Source organism: Oncorhynchus nerka, linkage group LG24 (assembly GCF_034236695.1).
Source record: "Oncorhynchus nerka isolate Pitt River linkage group LG24, Oner_Uvic_2.0, whole genome shotgun sequence".
Taxonomy (NCBI): domain Eukaryota; kingdom Metazoa; phylum Chordata; class Actinopteri; order Salmoniformes; family Salmonidae; genus Oncorhynchus; species Oncorhynchus nerka.
The window spans coordinates 73967087-73978075 of NC_088419.1; the positions used below are offsets into that span (position 1 = coordinate 73967087).

Genomic DNA, 10989 nt, shown 5'->3' on the forward strand with positions numbered 1-10989 from the left:
CATGGTAGCAGCACAACATGGTAGCAGTACAACATGGTTGCAGCACAAAACATGGTACAAACATTATTGGGCACAGACAACAGCACAAAGGGCAAGAAGGTAGAGACAACAATACATCACGCAAAGCAGCCACAACTGTCAGTAAGAGTGTTCATGATTGAGTCTTTCAATAATGGAGATAAAACTGTTCAGTTGAGTGTTTGTTGCAGCTCGATCCAGTTGCTAGCTGCAGCAAACTGAAAAGACGAGCGACCAGAGATGTGTGTGCTTTGAGGACCTTTAACAGAATGTGACTGGCAGAACGGGTGTTGTATGTGGAGGATGAGGGCTGCAGTAGATATCTCAGATAGGGGGGAGTGAGGCCTAAGAGGGTTTTATAAATAAGCATCAACCAGTGGGTCTTGCGACGGGTATACAGAGATAGATAGTGAAGGGAGAGTATAGAGTGCAGTGACTTGTCCTATAAGGAGCATTGGTGGCAAATCTGAAGGCTGAATGGTAAAGAACATCTTGCCGCTCGAGAGCATCCTTACCTGCTGATCTATAAATTACATCTCCGTAATCTAGCATGGGTAGGATGGTCATCTGAATCAGGGTTAGTTTGGCAGCTGGGGTGAAAGAGGAGCGATTACGATAGAGGAAACCAAGTCTAGATTTAACTTTAACCTGCAGCTTTGATATGTGCTGAGAGAAGGACAGTGTACCGTCTAGCCATACCCCCAAGTACTTGTATGAGGTGACTACCTCAAGCTCTAAACCCTCAGTGGTAGTAATCACACCTGTAGGGAGAGGGGCATTCTTCCAAACCACATGACCTTTGTTTTGGAGGTGTTGCGAACAAGGTTAAGGCTATGTGAAGACTCAATAGCGCATTGAAGCCAAATTAAGTCAGTTAAGATGGCATCTCGTGGAGACATAACATGCGCAGTTTGAGCTACTCCAGGAAGTGGCGTTGCAGGCTAGCTAGGAGATGAGGGAATGTGTTGGAAATTCCACATTGTTTTCATAGTCAACTTACACAAAGCACTGACACACACACACTTACCCCACCAGGCATGCCACCAGTAGGCTGGACACATGAACTTAAAAAAATAAAAAATTAAAAAATCTGATAAAAACTAGTTCATTGCATCCGCCGTGGAGCCCAGTCTCATAATATTACCATCTGTCCCAACTGCTTGCCGTAGTTTTGAAGTAATCACGAAAAAACTGGCTTTATTTTAAGGCATTTTTCACTCTGCCAGCTCATATTAGTTCTATTGAGGTGTAGGTTTCAAAAAACAAATAAAGCACTTTTGTGTGTATATACTGACATGTGTATATACTGATTTTTCCATTCACTATAATGGGGGATCCTGTTTGCTGCTAACAATGCCTACAGTACCACGGTCGGCCTTGAACTACCGCAACTTCAATGAGAGGGCAGTCGTTCTCCCCTGATTCAAACTGATGCAAGAAAGTGACTGACTTGTTGTTGCTGCAACAGTAGGATCACCTCATGTGACTTCTCTTTTAACTCTAGCCGTCCGTCCAAGCAGAGCTTCCATTTCACTCCAAGCTGGTCTGGAAAACCCATTAGAGACACTGCAGACCCCAGACTGAACATAATAAGTAGCTATTAGGTACTCTACACTATTGCAGCGTAGGAGGGACCGTAAATGCAACATGGTTTCCAAAGCGCAGCAGCCTTATCCTGAATCCAGGAAACCAGGCAGAATTGTTTACTTAAGCAATAAGGCACGAGGGGTGTGGTATATGGCCAATATGCCACGGATAAGGGCTGTTCTTAGGCACAACGCATCGCAGAGTGCCTGGACACAGCCCTTAGCCGTGGTATATTGGCCATATACCACAAACCCCCGAGGTGCCTTATTGCTATTATAAACTGGTTACCAACGTTATTAGAGCAGTAAAAATAAATGTTTTGTCATTCCCATGGTATACGGTCTAGTATAGCACGGCTGTCAGCCAATCAGCATTCAGGGCTTAAGATAAACTGAGATGAATGAATTTAGTACTGTGGTCGTATGTAGCAAGCATCTAGGAGTAGGAGTGCTGATCTAGGATTAGTCCACCAACCATGTAAACTTGTGAATTATAATCTAAAAGGCAAAACTGATTCTAGCACTCCTATACTGAGACACTTGATACATATGGCCCCTAGTCACATCTAATGCAAAATTATTACAATTATTAATCAAAAGTGTTAAAAGGGCTATTATACAGTGGGGCAAAAAAGTATTTAGTCAGCCATCAATTGTGCAAGTTGTCCCACTTAAAAAGAAGAGAGGCCTGTAATTTTCATCATGATGAATATGATGAAAATTACAGGCCTCTCTCATCTTTTTAAGTGGGAGAACTTGCACAATTGGTGGCTGACTAAATACTTTTTTTGCCCCACTGTAAGTCCCTCCTATCTAACAAAGGGAAAGGCTGTCTAATGAAGGATGTCCAGTGCTGGCAGTGGTCTAGAGATCCTGGTTCGAGTCCAGGCTCTGTCACATCCAGACGCGACCGGGTGACCCAAGGGGTGGCGCACAATTGGCCCAGTGTCGTCCAGGTTAGGGGAGGGTTTGGCCGACAGGGATGTCCTTGTCCCATTGCGCACTAGCGACTCGTGTGGCGGACTGGGTGCAGTGCGCTGACACGGTCGCCAGGTGTAGGGTGTTTCCTCCAACACATTGGCGCGGCTGGCTTCCGGGTTAAGTGGGCAATGTGTCAAGAAGTAGTGCGGCTTGGCTGGGTTGTGTTTCGGAGGATGCACGGCTCTCCCGAGTCAATAAGAGAGTTGCAGCGATGGGACAAGACTGTAACTACCAATTGGATACCATGAAATTGGGGAGAAAAAGGGGTCAAATAATATTTTTTAAAATTATAATAATAATACATTTTTAAAAAGAGTGTAGGCTGGCTTGTTCAGTCTAACCAAAGTTATGTTTCTCAACTGCATAAGACACCGATGATGCAGAGTAACTACTGTTGTTTATAATAAACAATGTGCTTGTCCAGAAGAGACTAATCTTCCCTCCCCACATCTCCTCTTGTGGAAGTGAGACGCCACGTGTCAATGCAAGGGATGCACACTAGGGATGCATGTATTGACTAGCTGTCTCTCTCTCTCTGTCTGTGTGTGTGCGTGCATGCCTGTGTGGTGTACTCCTGTGTGGCTCAGTTGGTAGAGCATGGCACTTGCAATGCCAAGGTTGTGGGGTCAAACCCTGAGGGGAACCAGTACAAAAATGTATGTACTCACTACTGTAAGTTGCTCTGGAATCGAATGGAATGTAAATATGTGTGTGTGAACACTTTACACACTTTATATAGCTACTATATAGCACCTTATATTCACTCCTGCCGACAGAGATGGCTCCCTCGCTTCGCGTTCCTAGGAAACTATGCAGTTTTTTGTTTTTTTACGTGTTATTTCTTACATTAGTACCCCAGGTCATCTTAGGTTTCATTACATACAGTCGAGAAGAACTACTGAACATAAGAGCAGCGTCAACTCACCATCAGTACGACCAAGAATATGACTTTCGCGAAGCGGATCCTGTGTTCTGCCTTTCACCCAGGACAACGGAATGGATCCCAGCCGGCGACCCAAAAAAACACCTTCGTAAAAGGGGGAAACGGAGCGGTCTTCTGGTCAGACTCCGGAGACGGGCACATCGTGCACCACTCCCTAGCATTCTTCTCGCCAATGTCCAGTCTCTTGACAACAAGGTTGATGAAATCTGAGCAAGGGTAGCATTCCAGAGGGACATCAGAGACTGTAACGTTCTTTGCTTCACGGAAACATGGCTCACTGGAGAGACGCTATCGGAATCGGTGCAGCCAGCTGGTTTCTCCACGCATCGCGCCGACAGAAACAAACATCTTTCTGGTAAGAAGAGGGGCGGGGGCGTATGCTTCATGGTTAACGTGACGTGGTGTGATCATAACAACATACAGGTACTCAAGTCCTTCTGTTCACCTGATTTAGAATTCCTCACAATCAAATGTCGACCGCATTATCTACCAAGAGAATTCTCTTCGATTATAATCACAGCCGTATATATTCCCCCCCAAGCAGACACATCGATGGCTCTGAACTAACTTTATTTGACTCTTTGCAAACTGGAATCCATTTATCCGGAGGCTGCATTCATTGTAGCTGGGGATTTTAACAAGGCTAATCTGAAAACAAGACTCCCTAAATTTTATCAGCATACCGATTGCGCAACCAGGGCTGGAAAAACCTTGGATCACTGCTATTCTAACTTCCGCGACGCATATAAGGCCCTGCCCCGTCCTCCTTTCGGAAAAGCTGACCACGACTCCATTTTGTTGATCCCTGCCTACAGACAGAAACTAAAACAAGAAGCTCCCGCGCTGAGGTCTGTTCAACGCTGTTCCGACCAATCTGATTCCACACTCCAAGGCTGCTTCCATCACGTGGACTGGGATATGTTTCGTATTGCGTCAGACAACAACATTGACGAATACGCTGATTCGGTGAGCGAGTTCATTAGAACGTGCGTTGAAGATGTCGTTCCCATAGCGACGATTAAAACATTCCCAAACCAGAAACCCTGGATTGATGGCAGCATTCGCGTGAAACTGAAAGCCCGAACCAATGCTCTTAATCAGGGCAAGGTGACCGGAAACATGACCGAATACAAACAGTGTAACTATTCCCTCCGTAAGGCAATCAAACAAGCTAAGCGCCAGTATAGAGACAAAGTAGAATCTCAATTCAACGGCTCAGACACAAGAGGTATGTGGCAGGATCTACAGTCAATCACGGATTACAAAAAGAAAACCAGCCCAGTCACGGACCAGGATGTGTTGCTCCCAGGCAGACTAAATAACTTTTTTGCCCGCTTTGAGGACAATACAGTGCCACTGACACGGCCCGCAACTAAAACATGCAGACTCTCCTTCACTGCAGCCGACGTGAGGAAAACATTTAAACGTGTCAACCCTCGCAAGGCTGCAGGCCCAGACGGCATCCCCAGCCGCACCCTCAGAGCATGCGCAGACCAGCTAGCTGGTGTGTTTACGGACATATTCAATCAATCCCTATCCCAGTCTGTTGTTCCCACATGCTTCAAGAGGGCCACCATTGTTCCTGTTCCCAAGAAAGCTAAGGTAACTGAGCTAAACGACTACCGCCCCGTAGCACTCACTTCCGTCATCATGAAGTGCTTTGAGAGACTAGTCAAGGACCATATCACCTCCACCCTACCTGACACCCTAGACCCACTCCAATTTGCTTACCGCCCAAATAGGTCCACAGACGATGCAATCACAACCACACTGCACACTGCCCTAACCCATCTGGACAAGAGGAATACCTATGTGAGAATGCTGTTCATCGACTACAGCTCGGCATTCAACACCATAGTACCCTCCAAGCTCGTCATCAAGCTCGAGACCCTGGGTCTCGACCCCGCCCTGTGCAACTGGGTACTGGACTTCCTGACGGGCCGCACCCAGGTGGTAATCATCAAGTTTGCGGATGACACAACAGTGGTAGGCTTGATTACCAACAACGACGAGACGGCCTACAGGGAGGAGGTGAGGGCCCTCGGAGTGTGGTGTCAGGAAAATAACCTCACACTCAACGTCAACAAAACTAAGGAGATGATTGTGGACTTCAGGAAACAGCAGAGGGAACACCCCCCTATCCACATTGATGGAACAGTAGTGGAGAGGGTATTAAGTTTTAAGTTCCTCGGCGTACACATCACAGACAAACTGAATTGGTCCACCCACACAGACAGCATCGTGAAGAAGGCGCAGCAGCGCCTCTTCAACCTCAGGAGGCTGAAGAAATTCGGCTTGTCACCAAAAGCACTCACAAACTTCTACAGATGCACAATCGAGAGCATCCTGCCGGGCTGTATCACCGCCTGGTACGGCAACTGCTCCGCCCACAACCATAAGGCTCTCCAGAGGGTAGTGAGGTCTGCACAACGCATCACTGGGGGCAAACTACCTGCCCTCCAGGACACCTACACCACCCGATGTCACAGGAAGGCCATAAAGATCATCAAGGACAACAACCACCCGAGCCACTGCCTGTTCACCCCGCTATCATCCAGAAGGTGAGGTCAGTACAGGTGCATCAAAGCTGGGACCGAGAGACTGAAAAACAGCTTCTATCTCAAGGCCATCAGACTGTTAAACAGCCACCACTAACATTGAGTGGCTGCTGCCAACACACTGACTCAACTCCAGCCACTTTAATAATGGGAATTGATGGGAAATTATGTAAAATATATCACTAGCCACTTTAAACAATGCTACCTAATATAATGTTTACATACCCTACATTATTCATCTCATATGTATATGTATATACTGTACTCTATATCATCTACTGCATCTTTATGTAATACATGTATCACTAGCCACTTTAACTATGCCACTTTGTTTACATACTCATCTCATATGTATATACTGCACTCAATACCATCTACTGTATCTTGCCTATGCCGCTCTGTACCATCACTCACTCATATATCTTTATGTACATATTCTTATCCCCTTACACTTGTGTCTATAAGGTAGTAGTTTTGGAATTGTTAGCTAGATTACTTGTTGGTTATTACTGCATTGTCGGAACTAGAAGCACAAGCATTTCGCTACGCTCGCATTAACATCTGCTAACCATGTGTATGTGACAAATAAAATTTGATTTGATTTGATTTGATATAGTGACTGGGACTGACAAGCTACACACTCTCCCCAATCATATGTGCACTGACCCCTGAGTAAGTCAATCCATATGCACACACAATCTCCTCAAACACAGAGCCAGACTCTCTGCTCATACACTTGAATGTCATCAGCATGTGTGATCTATATGAGTGAGTCACAACAACTGAGTACATATCAACATGCATATTCCCTGGTCCTGCTTTTCTTTCTCTCTGAGTCAGTTCAGTTATTCACTGATATTGAGACTGAGAGCATGCTTAGGTTTGATTTGATATCATGCTCAGCCTCACCTTGTGTGTTTTATTCACTTCACCTAAGGCATGAGTTACAGGTCTCTCACCCGTCTCCCTACTTCTGACACCATGGAATAGGTACAAGCCCTTACCTCGGCTACTAAACACAGGCACAAGACCAGATATCAAATGTATAGCTATTAAAAATGTGCACAACACTACAGCTGCCATCAAGCTTAACATAGCCTATCATGCCCCAGACTCTGCCTACCTTGCCCTACAAGGCTGCCAAACAACAATCCTCCTAGGAAATCTCTAAAGCAAGTATTTAGAAAGCAATTCAAATAGCTTTCTGACACAGATCTGTAATCTAAAGCTTTTTTTCAGCTCATGTTTTATAACTACATTAATTATGACTTTTCCCATATCAGACATACTACTGTATAAATCTGCTATTCTTTCATCATAACAAGGCAAACAGTTACATCTACTTTTACCAAGTCAATAACAGTATTATAATGCATCAAAGCTTTCTGAAAACGGCTCCTAAAATGACAGAATTGCAGAACTAAATCTGCAAAAATGACAGAGAACTCAAACTAAAGGAAGATAGGTGCATACTGCAAATGTATAAATCATTATGGTAAGAACATTATGGTAAGAAACAAATGCCCATCCTTTCAGAAATTGCTGTAGACAGTTCGGTATCATGCTTTGCTTTCACATCAGTGATGCCACACTGGAACACAACTTGAAGTTGTGTAAGGCAAAATCATACAGCAAAGTGATGTTCAGCACTAAGGTGTGATATCTGGTTATGGCAGGTCAGTTGTGTAATGTTAAAGTTCCTTCCCACCAGTGATCCTCTGACCATGTTGTCTACATCAGGTTGTACAAATAAATAGCCTAATACATAAGCCTGCATTACTATGTTTACTATTTACAATATTATAATAAATTATTGAAATCAATTATCCAATGTGAATATTTATTGATTTAGTTAGTTATAAACAGTTATAAACCAGTTGCATATTAAAAGCAACAATGCTGACACTAATTGAGGGGTGATGGGTAGCTGTAGGTGTGCGCAAGGACCATGCAACTGCCCATGCGTGTTTGGTTTTGAGAGCTTGACAGCTTCAATATACTCCGAATCTTACGATTGCAAAAAGCTTTTGGGATAGTTGTTCAGTCAGGAAAGCATAGGACGTCATTAAAGTTGATAAGAGGGAAAACAAAATGCTGAAGTTCATCACGGTTTATCCGAAGAACTATTGTGTGTGCATTGGAAGAACATGTCAAAACAAAAGCCAATGCACGTTTAGTTTGTTCTGTCACTTGCAACAATACAGCCTATCACAGAATATCAGACATATTCTGCTGGCCGACAGGGATGGTCATATTCTGTGCCCTATTTTGCATCCTTGCAGTGCGGGGTTGTGAGCAGGGGACACAGCAATTATTTATCCCAGAGATGTTCAGTAAAACATGCAGATGATAAACACATAAATTATTTTCATAAAACAATTACTATGTAGGCCTAATGTAACTTTTCTTTCTGTACGCTAGTATAACATGTTTCACAACGTTTAACGCTTAAAGAAGAACTCTGACGTACCATGCAGAATATCCAGGAATCTCAAAGTAAACTTTGTTGTAAATTGTAGCTTGCTTGCCTTGCAGTGGTTCGAATGGATGCGATATGTATCCTTTCCTGGAAAACCCCCTCCGCGTCCTTGGAAAACAACGTTAGATGTCAGGTTACAGAATTTGCCGAGTTTGTGAATAGTGAGTCCACTACTATTGCTTAAACGTTTTAAATACCTATCTCCGTTTTCACGAGGCACTTCATTTTGAGGGTTGGTCTTGTGGTGGGAGGAGGCTGCGAGGTAAACTAGCTAGCTACATAAATCAACAGATTGGTTTTCATTGGAGAAGAGCAGACAGTTGCTGCTGTCTTTCCAGTGAAAGTATAATTATGGTTCAAACAGATTGCACATTACGACTTTAGGAAAACACAGTATAGGCTAATTGAACTATGAAAATAATGTAATAGTATTGTTATTTTTGGGTTTAATAATGATTAATAAGTCATATTAAAATGATAATATTTGGTTCTCTTTATAAGCAGCATTTTCTAATGTTGTTATCGTTGTTTTATTTTTTTAAACTCAACACATAATAAGTCATTAGTTGTAATGACTTCCCCCTCAGGAAGTTGAAAAGGTTTGGCATGGGCTCTCAAATCCTCAAAAAGTTCTACAGCTGTGGTATGGCAACAGCACCGCCCTCGGCTGCATGGCCCTACAGAGGCTGGTGCAGACAGCCCAGTCTGTAACTTTCTCACTCACATAGAAGTGAACTTGTCTCAAAACTTTTGGTCCCCTAAAATAGGGGACTTTGTACAAAATGTGCTGTAATTTTGAAACCGTTCACCTGATATGGATGACAATACCCACAAATTAAAGCTGACAGTCTGCACTTTAACCTCATAGTCATAGTATAATTTCAAATCCAAAGTGCTGGAGTACCGAGCCAAAACATCACCAACAAATGTCACTGTCCTAATACTTTTGGAGCTCACTGTATATTTATTTTCCCTCATAGCAAGTCAGTTAAGAACAAATTCTTATTTTCAATGACGGCCTAGGAACAGTGGGTTAACTGCCTTGTTCATGGGCAGAAGGACAGATTGTTACCTTGGGGATTCGATCTTGCAACCTTTAGGTTACAAGTACAAGTATATCCTGATGTCTAGTCACCTTACCCCTATACATTTTTACCTCTATAACTCCAGTATCCCTGCGCATTGTAAATATGTTATTGGAATTGACCCTGTTTATAGCTTCTTACTTTCTCGTGTTCTTCTTATTTCTTGTGTGTTTTTGTTCTACTTTATTATTTTTTGTGCTGCATTTACAGTTGAAGTCGGAAGTTTACATGCACTTAGGTTGGAGTCATTAAAACTCGTTTTTCAACCACTCCACAAATTTCTTGTTAACAAACTATAGTTTTGGCAAGTCGGTTAGGAAATCTACTTTGTGCATGACACAAGTAATTTTTACAACAATTGTTTACAGACAGACTATTTCATTTATAATTCACTGTATCACAATTCCAGTGGGTCAGAAGTTTACATACATTAAGTTGACTGTGTCTTTAAACAGCTTGGAAAATTCCAGAAAATGATGTAATGGATTTAGAAGATTCTGATAGGCTAATTGACATAATTTGTGTCAATTGGAGGTGTACCTGTAGATGTATTTCAATGCCTACCTTCAAACCCAATGCCTCTTTGCTTGACATCATGGGAAAATCAGAAGAAATCAGCCAAGACAATAAATTATAGACCTCCACAAGTCTGGTTCATCCTTGGGAGCAATTTCCAAATGCCTGAAGGTACCACGTTCATCTGTTTAAATAATAGTACGCAAGTATAAACACCATGGGACCACGCAGCCGAGATGCTTTCTGTCTCCTAGAGATGAACGTATTTTGGTGCGAAAAGTGAAAATCAATCCCAGAACAACAGCAAAGGACCTTGTGAAGATGCTGGAGGAAACAGGTACAAAAGTATCTATATACAAAGTCAAATTAGTCCTATATCGACATAACCTGAAAGGCCGCTCAGCAAGGAAGAAGCCACTGCTCCAAAACCACCTTAAAAAACCCATAGTACAGGTTGCAACTGCACATGGGGACAAAGATCGTACGTTTTGGAGAAATGTCCTCTGGTCTGATGAAACAAAAATAGAACTGTTTGGCCATAATGACCATCATTATGTTTGGAGGAAAAGGGGGAGGCTTGCAAGCCCGAAGAACACCATCCCAACCGTGAAGCACGGAGGTGGCAGCATCATGTTGTGGGGGTGCTTTGCTGCAAGAGGGTCTGGTGCATTTCACAAAATAGATGGCATCATGAGGGAGGAAAATTGTGGGGATATTTTGAAGCAACATCTCAGACATCAGTCAGGAAGTTAATGCTTGGTCGCAAATGGGTTCTTCCAATTGGACAATGACCCCAAGCATACTTCCAAAGTTGTGGCAAAAT

At 43.2% G+C, this 10989-nt stretch overlaps 1 protein-coding gene across 1 annotated transcript in view; it reads right to left on the reverse strand.

Moving 5' to 3' along the window:
• Positions 1 to 8801, reverse strand: part of LOC115108569 (transforming growth factor beta receptor type 3-like) — a 149842-nt gene extending 141041 nt beyond the window's left edge. The window contains exon 1 of the mRNA XM_029633071.2: positions 8557 to 8801. The gene's annotated coding sequence lies outside the window, so the exon portion shown is untranslated. The remainder of the gene's footprint in view (positions 1 to 8556) is intronic.
• Positions 8802 to 10989: the final 2188 nt, after the last annotated feature.